Source organism: Corapipo altera, unplaced genomic scaffold, assembly GCF_003945725.1.
Source record: "Corapipo altera isolate COAL_440 unplaced genomic scaffold, ASM394572v1 66, whole genome shotgun sequence".
Classification (NCBI taxonomy): domain Eukaryota; kingdom Metazoa; phylum Chordata; class Aves; order Passeriformes; family Pipridae; genus Corapipo; species Corapipo altera.
This window is the reverse complement of record NW_020884924.1, coordinates 389,842-414,224: the sequence shown is the minus strand read 5'-3', so window position 1 is coordinate 414,224 and position 24,383 is coordinate 389,842. Positions and strand designations below refer to the sequence as shown.

Below are 24,383 nucleotides of genomic sequence, written 5' to 3'. Positions count from 1 at the left end.
CCAAAGCTAACGGGCAAAGCTAAAGGCCTGTCTGTGTCTTGTGTGAACACTTGTGGGATGAGAGCTGGGAGCAAGATCAGGTAGGTTTTGTTTAATCTGCTCATCCTTTTGCGTTAATGCTGTTGTGCCACTAGTTTGATTTATAAGTAATAATGCTTGTCGAAAGGAAATTGCTGTTGTTTCTGGCCATGTATAACTCGTCAAAATTAAACACACACTTTGCACTAGGGATGCTGTCACCTCTGCTGCACCTCGTTAGGCAAATTGAATTCATAAAATCTTAAATACTGTTGGGCCTGAGCTTTCCTCAACCACAAAATCCAAGCCACCAAATTACTGTAATTATCGTCTTACAGTTGGGTTATTTTTTTACTGGGAGTGTGTTTCAGAACCCTTCAGGTGTCACTGCATTATATCTCCTCTTGACTGACTTGCTGTGGAGGCATGGAGCACAGTGATGCCTTTCCTCTTACCCCATAAGAGCTGCAAGCCTGGCCTGGCTTTAAACATGCCATGGAGCTACTCTGCACATGCACAGCTTTACCTCCAGAGGTGAGGGTTTTGTTGAACTTAGGCTAGAGCTGCACAAAAGCCATATACACTGGTCTGGGGAAGTGAGGGTAACAGTGATGTCCATGGATTAAGGAAGGAATTGTCTTTGTGCACTACATATATGTATATATATATCCTTGGTCTATCTTAAAAAAATAGAATTTCAATTTAAATACCTTACTTCTAAAAAGGTAGTCTTTCATATGTATGGACATTCCAACATGAAACTGTCAGGACAAATCCCACTAAACTAATAAAAAATCAGAGTAATTTAGAATGAGAAAAAAAAGCATGGAAGCATATACACATATAAAATCAGCTGGCATAAATTCTCAGACTACACATGTTAAAGGTACAAGTTATGATGTTGGTTTGCGCAGACTTTATTTTTCCTTGTGCCCATTTGTGCTAGTTGTGGGAAATAACATATAAAAAAATGAAAAAGTCTTTTTCACTCTGAGAGTGATCAAACACTGGAACAGATTGCCCAGTCAGGTTGTGCAGCTTCCACTCCCAGATATATTCAACACTCATCTAGACGTGGTCTGGGGCAAACTCTTCTAGCTGATGCTGCTTGAGGAGGGTTATTGGACTAGATGACATCTAAGCTGTGATAATGACTAATTGAAAGGACAAACTGAAAACCTTGAGGAGGCTATATCATATACTATGATTTAGGTTTTCATGTTTGTTGAAAAATGGTACTGTTTCACCTAAATTTTGTCTTATTTCCCTCTATTTTTATATTCTTTCTCAACTGGAAACTGAGAAGATCTTCTTGTAGAAATTATTTTAAGAAAAAAAATTCCTAAGCTACCAGTGTCACAGTTTGAACAATGTTCCACCTCACCCTCAAATGATGAAATCATATCTTGTAAGAACTGGGTCAAATCACTTCAATGTTAATTGTATTTAGAACATTGGATTTGACTTCCAAAGTACAATGCTGAAGGCACTGAGTAGACAAATTACTGAACTAAAATAATTTATTGGCTTACCTTTGAGAAATTTTAATAACTAGAAATATTAATAATTAATAATGACCAATAGTAGTCAGCTAGTTTGTCTCTACACATTTTCCATGGTCATTTCCACAGTCAGCATTTGATTAACCTGAATTCATTGACCCTAAAGTAATTACCCAATCATTATGAGACAACAAAATTAGCTTCAATAATAACTACTAATCAATATAATCACTAGTTCAGTATTGTTCACATTAATGATCCAACATTCAAACTTGAGTTTGCTTAATATCCAGGTTTATTAATCCTTGTCTGCATGCTTCAGGATACTATATTCATAAGAGGATGCTTATATTAAATATCCATTCCTTTAAATGTCAGTCCTTTGTGCATGACATATTAAATTTTCCTGCCTCACATTTACATCTCAAAATGTGTATTGGTCAACGTCCAACAATGAAAATTAAGTGAGTACGAGCAAGCAGATTAAAATTCAATATATAATTACACTTACTCTCAAATTCCTTCTGACATAATTCTGTAGCTAGACAGTGTAATCAATGATATTTCAGACTTCATCAAATCAACAGAACTACTGACTTATGGATGAAGACAACTAACAATTTCATACAAGAGTTTCTTGAACCCCCTATTTTTGTAAATTACGATAAGGCTTCTCATGCAAAACATTTGTTAGTTTAACACTAAGATGCACTTCATAAAACTAGGCATTCTTGAATGACGCTGATCTTTCCTCCCCAATGAAACTTCTTTGAACTGAGCTACAGTTCAAAGCACCACATTTCTTCTACCTGATTTCTCCAAGAACTACAAACATATCCCTTCTTGGCTCTATAAAAGCTTAAGCTATTTTGGCTATATGGACTTGTAGGATTCTATGTTTATATGGTCAAAATGCTGCAATTATCTAATGGAATTTTGCTTAATAAGTCTGAGTGTAGTTGTTAATAAATTTTAAAAACTTTATTATCTAAAATATTTCTAATGTCTTTTAAATTATGTTAAAGTTACATATCATCCTTTTACATGTTGCTTATGTCATGAAATTGTTGATTGTTGAAAGTTATTTACTTATTTAATAAATTCCTTATTTAATGTTGTTTACATTCAGTGTTTTCTAGTTTAAAATTTTAAAAGTAATTTTCTATACAGAATGGTCTTATAACTCACACTGGCTCTGATCAAAAAAACCTTAGTGTTTTCTCTGGCTTCCCCATTTTTATCCTACTTCAGCTCTTTTTCATCTCTTATCTGAAGTAATTATTCTCGTTTCATATCTAGTGAAGTCATTACTTATAAAAAATACTTTTATATAATAATAAACCATCACTTGAAACCAAAAGTTTATTTTTTTTACATTTAAATTTTATTTTAAATCATGAATCCTTAGACAAATATATCTAAAAATACTATTAAAAGTATTCTTATTTTATGCTAAAAAAGGCTGTGTTCTTTAGACTTAATTAATAAGGTTTGGATTTTAATCTTGCTTTTAAAAATACCAAGCAGTATTTCTCTATTTCCCTTAAATGTATTGTCTTAATATAACTATCCCATGATGTTACAAGGATTCAGAACAACTATGACCATGTAGGTGCTATCAGAATGAGGGTTTTGGTTTTTTTTTTGAATGGTAAATATTTGATATTTAAGCATGTGAAATGTGAAACACTTGGGAAATAAGAGGGATTTAATTATGCTTGCTAGGATACAGAAATAATATAAAAAACTCGCTTCATTTAGCCAGTTGTAGACTACAAATGCTAAGAAAATTTACAGCCTTTAAAAAAAAAAAAGGCAAAAAGCCCAACACACTGAATATAAGGCAAATAAAATATTAGGAGAAGATATGAGTTTTCTATTTTTTGCAACCTCTATCAAATTATTACTATTTGAATTAGCTGTGTTAATTAAAATTATAAATTAATTTTCATTCTTTGTTTCAAAGTATTCTCTTAAATTGCACTGTGAATCATGGTCCAATCAGCCTTAGAAAATATATTTCAATATAAGTTATTACAACAACGTCTTTAAAGTGATTTCCACATTCTTGTATAACTTTGTGGGCCTCATTTATACTATATATTTATTACATTTTATCTTTTAGACTTACCTCAAATGATACTTGTCCTCCAGATGTATGAAAACAGCCATTTGAGGAAGTTTCTACTATTTTCTAGACAAAACTCCCCTCATGTTGGTGAAAATTTACCACCAATCAGATGCTGTACTAGAAAGAAAGAATCTGTTAACCAGCTGCATTATCCAGAAGAACTTTCTATTCCAAAGCTCTTTCCTTTGTTAGGCAGCTGCAGAGCTGGAATTCAGCATGCCAAGGGGAGCCGTAAGTGGCAGCAGGGTTACAGGTGCATAGGAGTCACTTGGCAGCTCAGCAGTGCGTTCCAACAGCACCACATTAGCATCCCTTGTGGACCTTGGAGGATATCTGGGGAGGTTCCTTCATGTGTGGACAACACTATGTTACTCTCAAACCCAGAAACACCTTCCAAGAGGTGGCTCCTGCTGAGCCTCAGCTGAGTGAGGAATAGCTTGCCACCCAGAGAAGGCATTGTCATGGTTGCAGGTGCTGGATCACCACTGCCAGCTCACTGATGACTGCTCAGATATTACAGTCTAGGTTGTGCTAGTAAACCACCTCTCTTCTCAACAGGAGGCATGAGTTAGCAGTTTCCACATCCCAGAAGAGATACAACATTAGCAATCATCAAGGACAGCAAGAAAGTGATTCAGAAAAAGTTTGCAGCCAGAGGAGACAAAGGCATGAGGAACATGGCACTTGGATGAGCTCCTGTGGGCATTCTGAAGGATATGTTTTGTCCCCAGGATTGTCAGAATATGATGGGCATACAACTTAGAAAGATTAGAAACAGCAGACATTTTAAGATAGGATGTTATCATTTCGAGAAAGACTCATTATTTTTGCTTTATACTTTATTTGCAGAGGAAATGCTCTATTAATACCCAAGGTGTTTTAATGGATTGATAAAATATGAAGCATAAAATACATGTTCTCGAACAAAAAGATTTTCTCAGTACTGATATTTTGTCTTCATTTATAATTTGTACATTTCCAGACACAGAGTAAAGTCTCTTGTGGCAGTAATCATCTGTGAAAACAAAAAAACAATGCAGAAGATGAGCTATTTTTTTAATTGTGAAGGATATTACAGAACTTCCACAATTTCTAAGCACAGTTTTGTTTTTAATCCTTCTTATTCAGATGGAAAAATTAATGTTTTAAACCACAAAAATCCATTCAGCACTATAAAAGAGAAGGTGAAAGCACCTTACAAGAATGTACAATACAAATATTCCGAAAGGTGATTCTGAAATAGAAGTTTACTCACGATTTCTAATGTATTTCTAATTGTATTTTTTAGTACAGTAAATCTCACTGTAAACAAAAAAAAGTGGTATGTTAAGTAACATTCTCCCCAGAATGAATCAGCTGCAAACTTCAGCAAAGAATAGATGCAGGATAGCTTGTGATAATATTAAAAAGTACCCTCTTGTCTTTGGAAAGATGTGCTGTTCAGGTAGGGTCCTTACATTACCACAATAAGTGATATGATCATTCTGGAGGTAGAAATTAATTTCTTCCAGTGAAGCGCTCGGTTAACTTTTACTATAACCCCATATTCTCCCTCTCCCCCAACAGTAAATATGTCTCATGTGGATCATGCTGACTAGGAGCAATGTTGTTTCTCTCTCATCACAGATGAATTTCTTTGAATTAATCTCCCACCTCTCATTTGCAAGTTGCAAAATCCTCAAACACAAACCCAAAAAACCCCACGGTTTTATTTAACAAACTGCAATGAAAATTAAATAGCATCATTAAGATATCTGGATATCCACATCAAGTCAAATGCAATTTGAGTTTTCTTCCTATTCACTAACATATCAGACCATTTGCTACCAAAAGGGCGTCTTGTTGCTGCTTGGTTCTTCTGTTGTGTCTCAGTAGCCTTAAAAGAGCCTATATCCATTACGGTTACTTCAGATCTATTTTATCTGATTAGTACAATCACTTGCCCTGAGTCAGAAACAGAAAATAAACTGACTCTGGTACAAATGCTGAAGGACAGTACAGACAAAAAGAAAAATAGACCTGTCTGCTGGAATCTGTAATCCTGCCATCAGTATAGAGCTAAGAAGCCAGAATGCATGTACAGAGGCAAAGATTTTCCTATCCAAATAGCCATAAAAGACATTAATTTAAGGTTATGGTATTGGACTCATAATAAGGGGGCAGTAATCCAATTCCTGAGGCTGCAACAGGTTTCCTGTGAGACTGTGATAAAGCCATTTATTTCATAGATTTGGGAATGCGTTCCTAGTCTTAGCCTCCAATTTTTTCCTAACAGTAACTCTAAGAAAGAAGATAATTGCTTAAAGATAGGCCTAAAGTACTAAAGTACTTTACACAATCAAGGTGTTTGAGCTGCATGTTCCCAAATGAAGACAGCACCACTCTTTTTTCCCCCCTCATCAAATCTCAACAGACTTGTTACCTACCATATTCCCATTTTTACTTCTGTGAACATTCTCCCTTAGTATAGATAAATTATTTAGTACAATTAATCCTAAGCTTATTTGGGTTGTTCTTGTCTTTCAGTACAGAAAATAATGGTGTATCTTTTTCATTTCTTATAGTACAGTGAACTTGAGCTCATAAAAAAATAGCAGATACCATTAAATTTTGTTAGAGGACTCTCTCCCAAAGTCTTATGTATCCTGTGAGATAGGAGGGAACCAGTGAGGAGTGGGTTAGAGGATAAAAAAGTAATAATATCATTGTCCCTGATAGAGAAGAGCCTGAATTCAATGTGGGAACAGACAGAAGCAAAAATCTATTTTATGGCATCCCTTGCAGTAATAAAAATTGCTGTTGGAGGCCACCTTCTGAGATATTGCTAAAATAATTTCCTGTGATCTTTGAAGGTTGTTTCTGTACAGATATATATACACACCCAAAATACTCTATACTGGAGGACAAAGTGATAATAGAACAAAAAAAGACTTTGAAGTTTAAATCCTGTATCTAAAATTCAAAAACACTATTCCCTTTTCCAGCAAAGAACTGTCCTAAAAAAAATCCCTAATCATACCAGACTCACATCTTTCTTCAGAAATAGAAAAGGAATAATGAACTGTACAGATATTTTATACTCAGTAAGTAGTTCAGACAAATAAGAAATGACATAAACCTTAAAAATAGTTTGATTAAGCCATTAAGATGAAATATCTCATCCATGAAACTGTGGGCATAAAATTTATTTTGAAATTATTCTATGAGGCAAATGATTTGTATTTTTTTCCCAGAGACTTTTGGTTAAATTACCTCATGGGTTTTTTTGGCACTTAAGGTAGCATGAAGACAAGATTAAAAAAGGAATGTAATGGGTTTTTTGTTTTTGTTAATTCCATTAAATTAGTCAAAGGTATTTATTGTCTGGGAATGTCAGAAGGAGCAGTCTGTGTCTGCCTACAGCAAATTTTCTTTCCCGATCTGCCAGCAGTCCCCAGACCTGCCAAACCATTCCATACCTAGGGTAGATTTCAATACTTATGTCTGCTGTTGTTTTGGCAGGCAAAGCTGGGCAGGCTGCCAGCAGATAGGTTGTGCCGATGGGTGGTAGTCAGAGACGAAGTGTTGATTGCCAATGTTCATGGCTACTCCAGAATTACAGTTTAGAAAGTAGAAGCAGCAAAAATAAAGAAAAATCACCAAACCCTGAGATAGGTCCTCTGATGAAGTGGCTGGTGCCATGATAGAAACATGGTGAGAAATAGACTCTGCACTTCATAATTACTGCTACTGTGAGCCCTGTGGAGACACAGATCCCCAACAGGACTTCAGAGACTTAAGAGCATGCCAAGTGTGATCTCTAAACAGGCCCTTCCAGGGTGAAACCCACTCATTATCTCCTTGGTATATTTGTCAGCACACAGAACAGAACTGTCACCACATTGGTAATTCTGAGTAGCTCAGAACTCCTCCATTCCTCAGCCTGATAAGGCTCTTCTACCATTCCTGGTATGCACACAATGCTCTAAGCGCTTCTGACAAAAACATAGTAGCTGTGTCCCCCTTTCCTACAGTTTCCAGGGAGCAGAAAGAGTTGGATTGTCCCACAGTGGAGGAGGAGGTAGTAGCTAAAGGTGACCAGGCACAGGTAACATCCCTCAGGAGTGGGTGATGTTCCGAAGCACTTAATCAAGGAAGGCAGAATCAGGTGCAAGCATTGGAGGGCATCAACAGCACAGCATGCAGCAAGTCAGAGCTGGGGCCAGTCAGGAGAAAGATAAGATGGAGCTGAGAGGCAGGACTGGAGCTACAGCACAGGTCTGAGAGTTCAACCAGGAGGCAGGCTGCTTACAGTGCAGGTCCCAGGTCCCACCAAGAAACATAGACGGGGCTGGAGACAAGTATACCTGCAGCTCAGCTCAGAACTGGAGGCGCAGGGCTGAGCTGAAATTAAGCTCCTGGGCCCACAGGCAGAGGGTGTGAATGGAGATCCCAGGTGTCTGGTTTATTATCTCAGTACCTTCAGGCCCCTGGCAACACTACCAGAGTGACCAGGAAAATCACAAATCATGTGATATGATGAAAGACTTCTCAACAATTGGGATACTACATTAAGCACTGTTACATATTCTTCAGAGTGGTGAATCAATGTAGGATTTTTTGATCCTGTTTAAATCTGTACTGTTTGCAAAAATAAGAAGAAAGCCCCAGTAACGGATTTTCTAGAGCTGGAGGGAGATTAATTCTACTTCTCAAACCCAGTCACAGTTTCAACAATTAATATAAAACCTCATGTGTTTCTCTGTGAACCAAGATGTTGCTTGGACCTGACTTGGGCAGAACACAATCCATTCAGTATTAATTTTGCCGATTCTGAATTCATGCTCCAGACAAGGGCATTTTGTGCCACGTGACCCTTCCACCCACAAGAGTTCACACTGATCTGTGTGAACTCTTTAGTCCACATAGATAAGCTTCAGAGATTAATTACTCCCATACCCTACTCCCAGTTTTGGGATGGGTGTCCTGGAATTGACACTATGTGTATCAATCCATGGGGTTTAACTCAGGAGCTTTTCTCGCCCCGCTGTATAATGTAGATGTAGAGAGGGGTTGAAGAACAGGAGGAACTGCATTTGCATTGTGGTTTACTCCACTGTGAGTACTCAGAATGTGGCAAATGTGGAGATTCAGAGTCGTTTTAACAATAAAAGGAAGGATCAGCATGGGCCATGGACCATGAGCCAGTAGGTGCCCACAGGCTAGCCAGGTCCACACCTTTCAGCTGCCCTCGGAGAAGGAGATTAGGTAGTATTGTTTGAAGCTTCTGAACCACTGTAATTCATCCAAGGTACATATTGGTTCTCTTTTGAGGTACCTAGGATTTATTTTCTGTCCTCAAGATTTTGTGGCCCCTAGTATTTCTAGAACATGTTCTTCTTTGTGTTTATAAAAGAGGGAAAACTCACGTCTCACCAACATGTCCAACCATTGCCAATGCCCACCAGAGCAGAAAGTATTATTGTTCAGCATGCATTGCCCTTGCATCTGGGATTTTGAAAGAGTACACCCTTCTTTTTAGTAAGGTTACTTTCAAATTAGAAGTATAAAAATATATCTGTAAAAAAAAATAAATAATCACTATATTCGGATTGCCTACTTTTCTTATCCTTTTGTATGTTTGTGTGGAATGTGTGTGCATGGGTGATAAATGCAGACAAACAATAAAGCTTACATTGGTGTGGTTGTAGCTCTCACTGTTTTGCATGAAGCCAACATGAATCTTTAAAGCCTTATGAGACAAATCAAATCTGCATATGAAATTAGGGTAATATCAGCATTTTCTTTTGACTCTTCAGTCCCTTCCACATCATTTTGTAGTGAGTATAAGCTTTAAAATTCAGCATCAGTTATGTTCCTCAATCAATTCATCAAAAGACAAACTCTTCCCTGCATTTTCCAAAAACACAGCTGTGGGAAAACTTTTAAAAGACAAATCATTCTGTTTTGCAAGTGTAACAGAATGGAATTTCGTACTGTGGACACATGCAAAATTACAGGTAAATTATGAAACTATGATGCATTACAGTGTTGCCAAAAAAATCGGGAGAAACAATCACCAGGTAAATTTAGTACAAATAAGATATAGGTCTTTAATATAGCAGGTCTTTAATGAAGGCCTTCTGGCACAGAAAGATACAAAGGAGTGCCTCCCGTGTCCAGGGGTTCCACAATTTATGGTCTGATCCGAGAACTATCCACCCCCAGATCCTCCTCATATCTGCCCCCCGGCACGCCTCCCTGGAAATTGAGTCAGAGGTCCCAAGACCCCTTTCTTCCTCATCTTCCTCTTCTTCACAGCACGTACTGTCTTTGGAGCTTCTCCAGGGTTCTGGGCTTGAAGATTGCTTTGACTATGATGGTGTCTTGTTGTTCAGGTCTGGGGTGTATATGTTAAACAAAATGTGTATACTGTAGTCCTGCCTTGAAAGGACCCTAAACAAGCCTAAAGAATTTAGAAAATTTGTTATGAAATGGAGAAATAGGGTTTGGTAAGTGTTAACTACTATTACACAGCTACATTAAAATCTACAAAAAGCTAAAAATCCTAAAAATCCTGAGATATAACAGTGGTGTACATTCAGCAAACATCAAAATGGGGGAAAAAAAGTAAAAAGCCCTGCAATCTTCTAAAAATGGATGTATAAAGAAAGAAAAATATTGAGCTGCCAGGCATTATTAACACAGTTTTCTTAAACTTTGAGTTTAGATTTAAACAGATTTGCAGTCATTAGGTATTATGTAAGCTGAATAAGTAATTTTGTTTTTCAAAAGCACCAGTTGTCATTTATATATTTACATGTGATTTCTGGATTTTGCAATGTTCAGTTCCTACTGAGGCCAGTAAAAAACAGAAGAACTGTGATACCTTTTAACTGTTTTACAGCCTATATGTACCAAATGACAGACTGTGAGGGCTCAAACTCCCTCTCAGAAATGTGTCCATTGGGTGTTATTGCACTGAATTTATCAGAATTGATGGGGATACAGTCAGTATGAGATGACAATTGGCTCCTTAAAAGACATAACTTGAACTTTGTTGCAAGCACATAACTTTGCTTACGTTTTTCCAAGGTCAGATCTGTGTTAAGACTGAAGACAAAACTGAGGCAAAATTTTCCTCTGGGTACAAATCTGTTTCATATACTAAACACATTTCATGCTTGACATTTCCACTGACATCAATAAGAGACTTGCACAGAGTGCAAGTACAGAATTAGCAACACAGATCCATGCTGACTAGAGGAGGGATGGACAACACCAAAAAAAAAAGACTTCTGTAACAGATGTGAAGAGTAAGATTCTAGGTCCACCAGGAACTTTTGATCATCTTTTTACAGAACTTCAGTTTTACCAAATTTTCTCTAGTCTTTGCAGACTAGCTGTTTGTTCATCTTTTATGTCTTTTCATTCTCTTTTTATTCTCTGCATGGTTTTAGCTTTTATGTGTCATTTTCTTCTGTAGTCAATTTTTCCCCATTTTGTTGTTTACTCACCAATTAAAATTAGTAAGAATATACTAACCCATTTTCTGCTGCTAGATTAGCCATTCTGTTCCTTCATCTCTCACATTTAGCTTAAAAGCCCATTGATGCATAGAGTACCATCTTTTGTGTTTACAGAATGCTTATTATTATTCTAGTTCTGATCCCTTAGTTATTTATTTTGTTTTGTCATTTGATATAATTATAATATATTTCATTATAGATTAGATGGAATATTATTCTATTTTTTTCTGACTGAAACTGGAAGATTTCAGTAATTTTCAAGTTTATTCTTCTGAAATAATACACACAGAGAGCATGTGAATAAGCATATATACTTTACATGTTTCACAAATGCCAGTGCAAAAATTTCCTGCTTGGCTAGAGTAAGGATGGAATATATCTAGATGAAAAAGGACTCTTATTCTGTACCAATAAAGCCCATTTGAAGACACAGGGTAAATATATTTATATGGTAAGGATATTTGTTTAGTAAATCATAAGCATTCACAATCTATTAAATAAGAAAAGGCTGTGAAAACTTGTGCCGTCCAGCCATTTTCCATGATGTTTTTCAGACTTTCGTGTTTCCCCAGCCATAAATCTACTCAAGCAATTAAAAGTGTATCAAACCCATAATAAAATAAATAGCATGAATCTGTATACAGATGACTCAGAACAACAGTGGTAAAACTACATACAGTAATCCAATTCTTCTACCATAATACCTGTTTACAGTTCAAATCAATGTCTTCCACTGGCCAATCAATACCACCTCACTCTGTTTATCACTACTTGTAAGCCTGTTCAATAATTCTAATTTTAAAGAGTTATTGTTGAAATTGTATAGCCATTGATTGTTTAAAGGTTGCAGATAGCATGAACAAATTGAATTTTGGATTCAATTAAACCTGTTGAAAAATTGCAAATCACATTTTCTTAAGAAAGTTCTGTATCAGTCTTTCAGATGAAATCAACTAGCATAGATCCACTATGACCACAGTATATCTGTTAATTTAGATCAGTGGAGGATTTAATTTGTAACTGTAAGCTACAGAGGGGTTATACCCTAACCCAGGGTCGAAATAGTTGTCTCTTCTCATTTTCCTTTGACCTGAACAGGGATTATGATAGTCAAACCTTGATGCCATTATAGTTCTCTGTCTCTCATATCAGACATCCAGTAGAATCACACACATACTTCACCTCTCCTTCAGTCTAATCAGATACAAGATAGCTTGCATCTGTAAGGTTCAGACCCATAGTAAAAGAATTTTAGGCAAATTTAATTCCAGTTATTTCAAAAGAACAGTTTCTACACTTAGTGTCAGGTGTGATCATGCTGCAGTCCCTTACTAAAATGCTCATGGTCAGATGTTTTTCAAAAACAACTGACCACTGTGTCTCAAAAACAGAGACCTTTTAAGGTCTTGAGCTTTTCATTGAAAATCTGACCTGTACATTAGCTGTAATAGATAGCACAGTTCAGGTTCGCAATGTCATGGCAACAGAGAATTAGAAGGGAAATTGTCACTGTGTCTTCTCTCAGGTCATCTAAAAGTAGCTTATCACTTAGCTTAGGACTTTTTTTCTGGACCAGAAAGATGAACTTCATGTGTACTGAAGAGAAAACTAAACACTTCAAATGCCAGCTGTTCAGTATCTGCACTGTTACTGTATTTCCTTCTGAACTAACATTAGTTCTGTGAGTGTATTTTTTTCTAGGACTTTGATTCAGTTGGTTTTTTCTGGACAAATATTAGAAATACTGATAGAGTTCTTATAGTTCGTTTGTATCTCCTAGGATAAGTTAATTATGATAATTTCAGACATCTTCCTTTTTCTCCTTTGTTCCCTTCTCTGTTGGGAACTACAGATATCCCTTACTGTTGACTTGTGTTTATTCTCACTCATCCTTCTTCATTGCAGATAAATTTAAGAGGAAGTGTCACCTGGTTTGCTAACTTGTCCTGCATACAGCTAAAGACAGATTGCAATCAATAGAAAAACCTTTGTTTGCTTTTTGAAATTGAAGGGAACAACCCTGTTTTTATGTACATACTTATAAGTAAATCTCTGGCAAATCCACCCACTTGAGTTTTGTTAATTTTAGATACTTATGCAAGTCACTCACATTTTAAACAAGGCTGTTTTAACTTATAAGCAATAGTCCTGTTTGGCAATTTGAATGCCAGGGGAGTCATGCCCAAGGTACAGACTCTTAAACCTTGTGAGTTTTGTTGATAACCACTTTACCTATTTGCAACTAAAATTACTAAAATGGAATGAGGAAATGCCTGTCTGAAGTAATAGTTTTTGATTAGTACTATAAAGTATTTTCCTAACAGTCAAATTAGAAATGAGTCAGTCTTATGTGCAAGTGAAAGCTGTGTTCTGTATAATTTTTGTGACAATCTAGCTTGTACTATCTGTAAATTATAAATTTTTTTGAACATCTCAAATCATTCTAAAGGTAGCGATGGAGTTAGGAAAATTCAGCCAACCATTCTCAGTATTCTCTTCACAGCGAAAGTTTCTGCTGAAAAAAAAAAGAAAAGCACAAGCCATCTCTGAGACTCCTTCAATAGCTGAAACATGTAGATAAGAATGGCTCTACAATTACACTTGGTTGCATTAAAGCACCTAAATGGCTCTTACAACAGTAATTCTCTGTAAAAATTGCATTGGAGACATTGAGTAATCTCTGCTCTATCAACAAGTTGTGTTAACTTGGACACAGTTATTTTGCATTTTTTCACTTTACAAGGTCTTTATTCCACGTATAAGAAGAGAACAACATCTCATGCTATCAAGGATGAAAGGAGCTGTACAGAAGCTGTGTTAACAAAGACATTAGAAGGTTTACTTTTTAGAGAAGAATTTGTTATATCTGAAACCTGGAGACATTGAAACCTCCTTTTCTAAAAGGTATCCCACTATTCAAAGATATAAAGCCTCATATAAGGCTTTTAATAACAAGACCAGTGTGTTTTTATAATCACAACCCTAGTAGAAATGGAACTAAAAACAAACCAAATGCCCTGAGCATCTCCAAATTTTTGCTTTACCATATCTGCATTTTATATGTGGAGCTCCTGTGCAAAATGTACCAGAGTTTTGGTACACTGGAATTTTTTATTTTGTACTGGAATATTTCAAACAAGGTCTGAAATTCAAATAAAACTAAGCTAATATGTGATCCATATATTAAGTAGCCTATGGAAAGCTTCAGGTTTCATTAATTATGATCATCAAACTTTTATGAATTTCTACAGAGTTTCATACATGGGAAATCACTTGCAGTGAACTTGGATGTAGTAGGAACAGCAGTTTTAGTGTGGAAAAATATAAAAATTTAAATCACTCAAATGGCTTTAAATGTCCATGTACCAATTCCATTGAAGTTTAATAGAAAAGTATGCAATTTTGCCTGTTGAGAGTAAAAGTTTTCAAGAGCATAACATTCCTAGAAAAAATACAATTGCCACCTTTCTTTATATTCAACAAGTTCAAAATCTATGTTAGTCTTTATGTTGGCAATACTTTCTAGTATGTCAATTCAACAAACCTGATTTAATCTGAGTAATACTTGGTTGCATATCATTCTCTGTCCACTTTAGGCTTCTGATGTAAGTATGTCTGTAATCTGCTTGCAGTGGTAGAACTGGGTATTGCAGCTTTACAGACATTCAGCCACTAAAAAAAAAAAAAGTAGAAAAAGGTCACATTAATTATAAAACTCCTGGAAAATTAGTTCATCCCTCTGAATACTTTCCTAACTGTTGATGGCAAAGTTATGTGTTTATCTCTACTTCTGAAGGAGCACCTCTTTTTTTACCTGTTCTGTATGAGATACTTCACAGGTGCTAGAATATCACCAGCTTTATATTGTTCTCATCTCCCATATATGCATTCGAGTATTTTATTATATTCTTCTAGCATAGCAAAATAATTTGATGCTAAATAAAACCTTATTTCGGTCTGTAACACTGCCATGGAAAAATATCTAAGTTCATTCAACTCTGCTTGTCAGACATATTGACAAATAACAGTATCTTGGCCTTAGTATTTTCACACAAAATGTGTCTCTGTCTACAAAGCTTAGGACCTTATATTGTTCAAAATTTAAGCTAAATATGAATAGGAAATTACTTAGTACACAGCAGCTCAAGATCAATGAGTAGAATTTAAGGTTATAAAGCTCTGCTGTCAGGTTCCACAGTGCAAATTTAGATGCTATCCCCAGTGAGAAATGTTTATGCAAATACATGTTTCATCAAGTAGAATGTCTCAAATTGAATTTGAAGATACGGAGACATTTACTCTCTTCCCTTTTTGTGTGTAGTGGAGAAAATGCAATGGAAGGAATTAGAATGATTTATAAAACACTGTTTTGCACCAGGGACTGAAATTTCCCATTAACTGCAAGCAGTGCTTATAGTGAATGCACATGAAAAATGTTTAAAGACAGCAAAACTTTCTTCCTCTTTTTTTTTTTGTTTGTTTGTTTTGTTTTGTTTTGTTTTTTAATTAATCTAGTAAATACATCTTTGGCCAGGGGGAGGGGAAGGTAATTTTAGTCATAATCAATTAAGGGTAAAACTACAGGCACAAAGTCTGATGTTAATAAATTTTTTCCCAAAGAAGCTATTCATTTCCAAAGTACGTAAATCCAGATATCTGAAGTATTTGAATGAGTTTTCAATAAAACCCCTTCCAACAGAAACAATTTGCACAAGTCTTAGCTTTATTATGATAATACTTTTGTATATATAAACTGAAATGGAGTCGAATACTTTTTGAAAAAGGCGTTGCCTGACGTTAGCTCCTACTTAACCACTAGGAGACACCGTTGCTCCATAGAGTTGAAAGATGAGGTTGTGGCAATAAATTACCGGATGTAATATGTGTAACAATCGCTCCTTATCTTCCAGGTCATTCTCCACTTTTCATAAAAATTATACTGACCCAGATGAAATTTGGTTTTCTTTTCAGGGCATGCAACAAATGCATGATTTGACAGTTTTCGCTGTCAGAACTCGCAAAAAAGGGGAGGGAAATTAGAATCAGTAATACTTGGTGAAAGACTAAAAGGGAAAATGTTTTGTAATACTTACAGAGGCACAATCAAAATTTTAAAATAAAAAATTGAAATTTCAAAATATATTAACATTTTCATGTCTTACCCTATTTCAAGGCACAGCCATCTCTGGGGATTTATTCATAGCAACTGACTGTAATGCTATTAAAAATAAGGCTGTTTTCTAGAATACTGCAGCAAAAAGTCCCAAGCCATATAGCCGGTTGCCTAGAAAATTGGTCTCACACAAAACAGACTTGAAGCAATCTGTTTTATCCAACAAACGTTTAAGGAGAGCTTTTGCATCACATATGAGAACCTACAAATTTAAGATAAGAAAATATTTGAAACTTTAGCAGGAAAAATCACAATAAAATCCTAGAAATTACTCTAGACAATTTCAAATGAGAAATAAGTATGAATGACTAGTAGCTGTAGTAATTTACCATGACTGTGAATGACACTCCATCATTTGAAGTGTTTGAACCAGTATTAAATATCTGCTGAATAGCACCTACTCTTACTCAGGCAGGAAGTACGGGTCTGATGCAGGAAGCGATTAATGAAATTTTGTGGCCTGTTGGATGAGAGGGTCAGAGTAGTCCTCTTAGGTTTCAGAATTCCATGAAATGAATAGTACTAACACAAGTATAGAACAATAGAGAGACAAAAAATTTATCAACTCTTTGCTTTTTTACCATGCAGTTGAAATGATTGTGTCTAGAATGGAGCTATTTCCGAACAATCTAAAGCTGCCATTTCTAATTATTTTTTATTTAAGATATGTAGGGAAGAAAGCCAAATTCATTGTGATTCAGTTCACCTGACCTTTTTTAGAAGTGTGCTTTCTGATAATATGCCATTCTGAAGTGATAGTGTTTCCTTCAGAGTCTTGGTCTGAAATAAAATTGATCAAATAATAAATGAGATAAATAATGGTAATAAAGGTGTGTGACATCTTAAGGTTTGGAAGCTGAAGCTCTGATCCTTATTTATCTTCACTGGTGACTGCAGACTATTCTTTTAGGTACCTCATGATAGGCAAATTAAGCAATTTTAGAGGACAGAATAACCTTTTGCAGTTGTTGGCTAAGACACAGATATTGAAAAAACAATTATCATTAGGGCTAGAGTACATCCTTCAAACACTATACCCACTTCACAGTACCTGAATATAATCCTTTTTGGGCAGTAATGAAAATTGTGAAGCCAGGAAAAGCAAGTTAGGTGCTATGGTAATTTCTCAGACTGCTATTAAAACAATGACAGACCAACCTTTCTCTGCTTTGTCTACTTACATTTGGGTATGCAGGAGTACCCGTCTGATTCTTCTTAATCTGTAAAAGTTTGGATCCCAAAGCTCCTGAATGACTGAAGAGAGTCCCTGCAGTTTCTCACATTTTACCCAGCTCTTTTCCAGCTTATCTCCTATGTTCCTTTTTTCCCCTCAACTAGCTGATGTTAAAAACACTGTATAATTTTATTACTGGTCTTGCCTTTTGAAAAAATTAAAGACTTTAAGTACATAAATTTGCTTTATATGTTATTGGTATGTCTCAATCAAAAGTACGAATTGTCTTTTACTTCTCATTCATATGATAAAGCAATGGGTTATCTTCTGAGACTCTCTCCCTTTCTTCTTTCCTTTATTTTTTCTTTTTTTAACTATTATATATATATTGATACATATTGCATAATGCAAACAGAATTATTTTGCTGAAGAAAGAAGTTTTATAAAAGAAATTTGCAGGTTTTCCCCAAATAAACATGCATAACTTTGCTTATCACTTCCCAAAGGAAAGTTACATACAATGAGAGAAGTAAAATAATAGGCTATATAAGCAATGCAATGAGCCATATGAAAAAGTGCTTGGAGAATGTCTTACACAAAGACAGCTAAAGGTCTGAGGCTGGGCATGTTACAAAAATGAAGAGAGGCTGTTAAGTAAAATAGTCTAGAGAAACTAGAGTGAGAATATCTGTTAACTGATAAATTAACTCCCACATATCTAATTTATTTGCACAGATGCTAAAACTTGACAAGACTTCTAATGTCTTTTGATATTAATAAAGACCTCAAGAATATTCAGTGTTCAAAAGAATTTGTGGATTCTATACTTTTGGGATAAAATGAATCTCCAGTTATTTGAGAATAGGTTTAGAGTATGTGGAAACAGACAAAAAGCTGTTCTTTTTAGTCCTATTTCATCTCCTTTTATCCCCATTATTTGGCAGTGACCTACTGGTCTCTGTCAGAAACGTAATGTTAGCATAAACTACTTTGATTTTTGTTACCTTAGCATGGCAACATCTACAACCTTAATAAAGGCCTTTTTAACATACTAGTTTTTTAATTAAAATAATATGGAAAAATAGGAATATTTTGTAAAAAAAAAAATTAATTTGCTTTAAAGTTTCACTGATTACTGAGAAATCAGAATACTTTCAACCAAGTGTTATAGACAGTCTTTCTTGCGTACATGCTGTATATGATACAAAATAGATCAGCTGTGTCAGGCTTCTATGTCGATCAGTCATCTGATCAGTACAATGATGTAGAGCAGTAAGTTCCCTGTTCTTAGTTACACTGTAGGGCTGTTGTCCCAACAATGTTTTTCTTGAGAGCTGTAATTTTCATTACTTATTCTCCACTGTCATGAGACACATTTGTAACTGAATTTGTGAAACCTGTGGTTTTATGATATTAATAAGATTTACTAGCAAGGACAAAGCACTGCACATGGGAAAGAAGAAATAGATAGACAGGAATATTGTTTTACTTCCGTTAATGTTTCTTATCTGTTTCACCAGGACAGTTCTGAGAAGCATATTTTAAAAATACAACTCAGTAAAGGTTTTCTATAAAAAATACAGCCATGGATTTATTTAAAATTCTCACAGTTATTAATAATATTTTTAATTATCAATGTTGCATTCTCTTATTGTGTCTCAACCATGTGTTTTAAGTGACCTTCATGGTATCTGCAAGGCTACCTAGGGATATTAATTTTCTCTGTTTACCCCAAAGCATGTATCTAGTTTCTGTAATTTGAATATGAAGGTGATAAAGCAACTTCAATGTAACTTCAATGCAAAATTATCCCCTTTTTTTATGGATGGTTAATTAGCAAAATATACAGTTGTAATTTTTCCATTTCACTTTCCATATTTCTCTAGGATCATTGACTATCCCCTTACCAAAAAAAAAGAAAATTACATTTCCACTAGCTTAGAATAAGATATCAGATGCTAGAAATTGTACGTTGTTACTTCCTACTTATCAAGTTATTTCTTTTGTATCCCTCAAAACCTAAAATTTCTTTTCTTTCCAACACTGCATAGCTATCTCCACTTTACAGACATGCTCTTCATGTAAAAAAGTCTCATTTCAAAGTCACAAAGAAATCTGTTCTGCAACCAGAACCTCCTTCATCTAAATCCACAGCTTGTACTTTCAGAATTGGTCTTCATATAGGTTAAGATTGAATTGAGAGTTGTTTATTCGGGAAATCCTGTCAATTCCTAGATTCTTCTCTTGATACCAGACATCCAAAGTAAACCCTTGATATAGGAAGCCTATGGCATAATAAGGAAACCTGCTCTCCTGATTTCTGGGTCAGTAAGCAATATGCTGTTTCTTAAACAATGTAGCTCTGAGACCAGGGAACATGTCTTTTGTCACTGAGTTGTTAACCTATATAACTTATATTTGATGAAATAGCTTCAGTAGATTATAACACCAAGGCAGAAAAACCCTCCGAAGACACATAAGAAAATATTTTGGTAGGTGTCCTTATTCCACTCCTTTAGGAAATGATAAATGCAATACTTTCTACTCTTTATGTTGCTATCACATAGAGATCTTTATACAGGAGGGTAAAATCTTATCTAAAAAGTTGTAATTTGAAAAATATCGTATGAATAGAATGTATATAAAAATATTCTATTATTTTCACATTGGCAGTAAAGGCTGACAGCATTTTCCTGTGTGACTGTCCTACAAGATACAAAGACAAAACACTTTCTTGCCATATCTCTGTATAATTCCACATGCCTTGAAATATTTGTATACAAACATGCAAATGAAAGCCATATGGAAAGTGTAAGTGTTTAGTGCTCCAGCCTATTAACTCTCTTCTGGTGCAGTAGGGTGAATTTTATCATCTATCAATATACATTACAATGATTTTTTGTGATGATCAAATTTGCCTATTGTTACCAATAAGGTTAGGAAACTGTCATTTTGTGAAAAATTGTTCATCATTCCTCAAAATCCGAATTATTCCCACTGTGAATACAGTTAACTTGCAAGAGCTTTATCTCCCCCTACCTCCCCTTTCCCAACTTGTCTGCAGGTCAGTATGCCTCACACACACAAAAGTGCTCACTAAAAAAGATCCAGTGATCTAACCAATCTAATACAACATCTATATGTTTGCATGCAACCCTTTTACTTCGGTATTTGCTGAATAAGTTTTCCTACTAAACAGGTGATGGCAGAATTAGTAGATTGTGTTATTCTGTGTATTAATCCCCTCTTTACCTTTATTTAGGTTTCCCAATACCACTGTAAGCCATTGTCAAAGATTCTGTGCACATTTCCCTGTTCCCCTAATATCTGCAGCAAAAGTACATTGCAATGCTTGGTTAAATTTGCCATCTGTAATTCCAGAACCTCAGGTATATATGAGCCAGCTAACTGCAATTCACAATAATTGTTTAATATGTCATAATTTTCAGCATTCAAGCATTTGTTTTTGCTTGGAAATGCAGAGGGTGAGATTCATAATGGCAATGAGATTTCCTGCTAAATTTCCCATCTGGTGATCCTCTTTCACAGGCACTAAAAAATTCTGGATTTCCATCCATTTGCAGCTGTGGCTCCTGCCCCTGAGGGATCAGAGTTGCACCTGGCTAAGCAGCCTTTCAGAAAATGCTACAAATAGTGCAATATGTCATCTTAAATGGTGACGATTCCTTTTGGATTAGGAGTTAACAGCAGGCAGCCGATAACTTGCTGGCAAACCCTACACTTACCAAATCAGAGTATTTCCATTCTATTTAAGTAGATTTACTGATTTGTTTAAGGCCAGAGAACAGATCCATTTTGAAGGGGAGAGAGCATCCTTAGTGGCACCCACAGGCCAATAATGCAACTTAAAGCAGCTGTTCTTAAGCCATATTAAAGCCAGGATAAACCCTTCTAATTAGGCAGCTCCTTCTCTACCTAATGCCTATGCCGTGCAGATTTGGACTTCAGGAGTGAAAAGAGTTGCTGCTCTTCGTGCTTAATGTTTTGAGGGATGACTGTGAATCAACAGCTCAACAATTGCTGGAAGCATTTGAATACATCTCATTTCTTTGTTTAAGATGAAGGTATTTTCTTAGCTGTGGTTTTTGTGACAGTTACTTAGGAAAAGTAGCCATGGAGACTGCTGGACAGAGGGGCAGGCACAGCCCTAGAGGACCAAGATTCTATTTCTTGTCCTTGCCAGAAGCTTGCTTTGAAACCCTGGAGAAGTCAGTCCTTTCCCCTAGCAGAATTCCCCCTTCTTTTAAGCTTGGTTGTTCTAAAAATACACCATTAAAAAATCTTTCCTTCATTCAATCCACATTTTATCTAAATCCATCAATCTCAGAACCAAAACACCGAAGAGTATTGAAATTTACAAAACAGAATTAAATCACAGTTGAAGATAAAACTGAAGAAAGGAAGCTGTAAAGGAAGGTTCTTTACTGTTACTGAGGGTTGTTGTATATCATTTCCACTTTTTGTGCCAGACAGAGATATTTATTTTGTTGCAAACATTTGGTTTAACATTTCATTTCTGAAGTCTCAGAATAAGAAATTGCTGGAGACTATTTCATCTCTGGAAAAGGCTCACAAGGACTCTTATCTGTTTCCAGGCAATATGATTGGCAATTAATTACCAAATGCAATATGTCCAGATTTCCCAGGTCACAGTTACAGGTAACAACTATTAAAATCTGTTGTCATTTTACAACACACAATTATTAAACCTGGAAGGGAAAGGGGCTACTAAAGGGTCTATCCTATTGGTAGAACCCAGGTTTAACTTAGGTGATAATGGGTCTGATTGAGAGGTTTTTTTGCTATTCTATTTATCTTCTTTATATTTTTTTCCTTCCCCTGAAGGCATACTACAAATAGTAGAAGCTGTCATGCTTTTGATTTTCCTCTTCCCTGAAAATGTTTAGTGCTTCTGCAAAGTAGAATTGACCCAACATATACTTACAGGACATGGAAAAGGCATTAAAATGTGGCTTGGTTTGGTCTACACTGCAATGGTTCCAGCTACTAAGACGAGGACTTTCAGTCTTTTGCCTTTAGTGTTTACCATTAAAATGAATAGGAATGGTCACACTTCATGTACATGCATTCTGGAGCTGCCAAAATTCCATAGTCAACTCTGCAAACAAATGGATTATCAACTCTAGCCTTTAGGTAAACTCATTTTCCCAAAAGAAAAAAGGGATTGTAGCTGTCAGGGTCCTGGGGCATAGTGGGGTCCCAGCAGGGGCTTCTGCCCCACGTTGCTCCCAACCCAGCCCAGCCTGGCCACACTCCATGGTGGGATCCAGGCTGTGACTGTGGCCAGGAAACCACAGCTCTTCACATCATCCCTATGGCTTATGCATTTCTTACAGTGAAGGCAAAAAACCAATCCTACTGAGATAAAATCTGGTTTAGTGCCCAGAGCACATGGTGTGTGTGTGTTTCCCGTGTCTGGCTGGCCCTGTGCCGGCTCCTTGAGCAGGATGCATTAGGAAACCCATTTACCCTTGAATCTGGTAAGTCAGAAAATATGCACAATGCTTTGTGTGCCTGAAGTAGGAAAGAAAACAAGAGGATTAGCAAGTTACTGTAACAAATTTGAGTTTACTTTAAGAGAAATATTTACTAAAGCTATCTGTAACTGAGACAAGGGAAAACAAAACAGATCCCTTTTGGAGTTCAGAACATCCATTGGAAACCATTGTGCAAAATAAGAAAGGATCAGAAATTACCATTTTGTCACATATTTATAGTATTTTACATAAACAGGAGGAACAGCAGGTACTACGACACCTTGTGTTTTAAGGTCAGCCCAGAATCAATTAAGTAATTACAGAATACACAGAAACTCTGTAACAGCATCAGCTTGAACTTTTCAGTAGCTTTTATACCACAATTAAATTCATAATTTCTGTTTCAGAGGCATTCATATTTATATAATAGTAGATTTGTATTCCTGAGATCTAAATATGAAGTTATGTGATAAAGATTCAAATCCTCTAAGACTGGGTGCATCTAGCCAACCTGAGCCATACCACAGACTGCTATAAGTTCAGAGGGGCAGAGATGAATGATTTTTTTGAAAACAGATTTCCCTGTGGCATCTGAAGTCATGATCAGTGTTAATTTGTGACAGCACTGTTTAATGAGACTAATTTATGTGGTCATAATATAAGCACTCATAGAGTAGGAATTATGTGTGTTTGTCCTTTCCTTAGTCTTTCTTGGATATTCCTGTAAATACACTGATGCAGGAAATTTCTATGTTACGCTGACCCTTTGGCAGAACAGGTAGGACTAGTGATTTATTAAAAGTTTTAACACACAGAGAGGCTTTACTAGGGTATTTAATACAACCTCTGCAGCAGTTTCTCTTAGAAAAGTTAATTCATTGCAAAAAACATCTGAACAGCTGAAAAAAGGAATGCACATGAAATAGGCAAAGGATACACAATTTTTGCTATCAGCTGATAATCAGGCAAGAACTGAAAATTTAATTTCAGGTATGAATATTTTTTCACAGATTTTGAATAAACTGCTTATAGTATGAATTATCAAAAATCCTACTTTTATTTTTTTGTTCTTTTCCACTCCTGGAGAGGAAAAAAACTCTCTTTGTACTCAGACTACTTGGAAAGATTGTGAGAGACTTGTTAGCACATGCTGAGATTTGTGCACTTGAGCTCTGAAAGGAGAGAAAAATCAATTAGCAGGAGAACGTGTAACTTTTTTGTCGCTTTCACAAAAAAAAGTTTAAAAAGAACATAACCTCTGACACTGAAGTATACTGTGAAGGCTGAAATTGTGGATTCTGTAAGATATGGTTGGAGGGACAGAAAAGTCTACTGAGTGATTTACTGTCTGTCTGCCA

General features: G+C 35.8%; 1 long non-coding RNA gene across 1 annotated transcript; it reads right to left on the bottom strand.

Moving 5' to 3' along the window:
• Positions 1-4,559: 4,559 nt before the first annotated feature.
• On the bottom strand, positions 4,560-23,207 carry LOC113953835. The gene is made up of 3 exons (XR_003530032.1): positions 23,121-23,207; positions 14,704-14,831; positions 4,560-4,666 (listed from the first exon to the last, which is right to left on the bottom strand). It is a non-coding gene; the product is annotated as an uncharacterized LOC113953835 (long non-coding RNA).
• Positions 23,208-24,383: the final 1,176 nt, after the last annotated feature.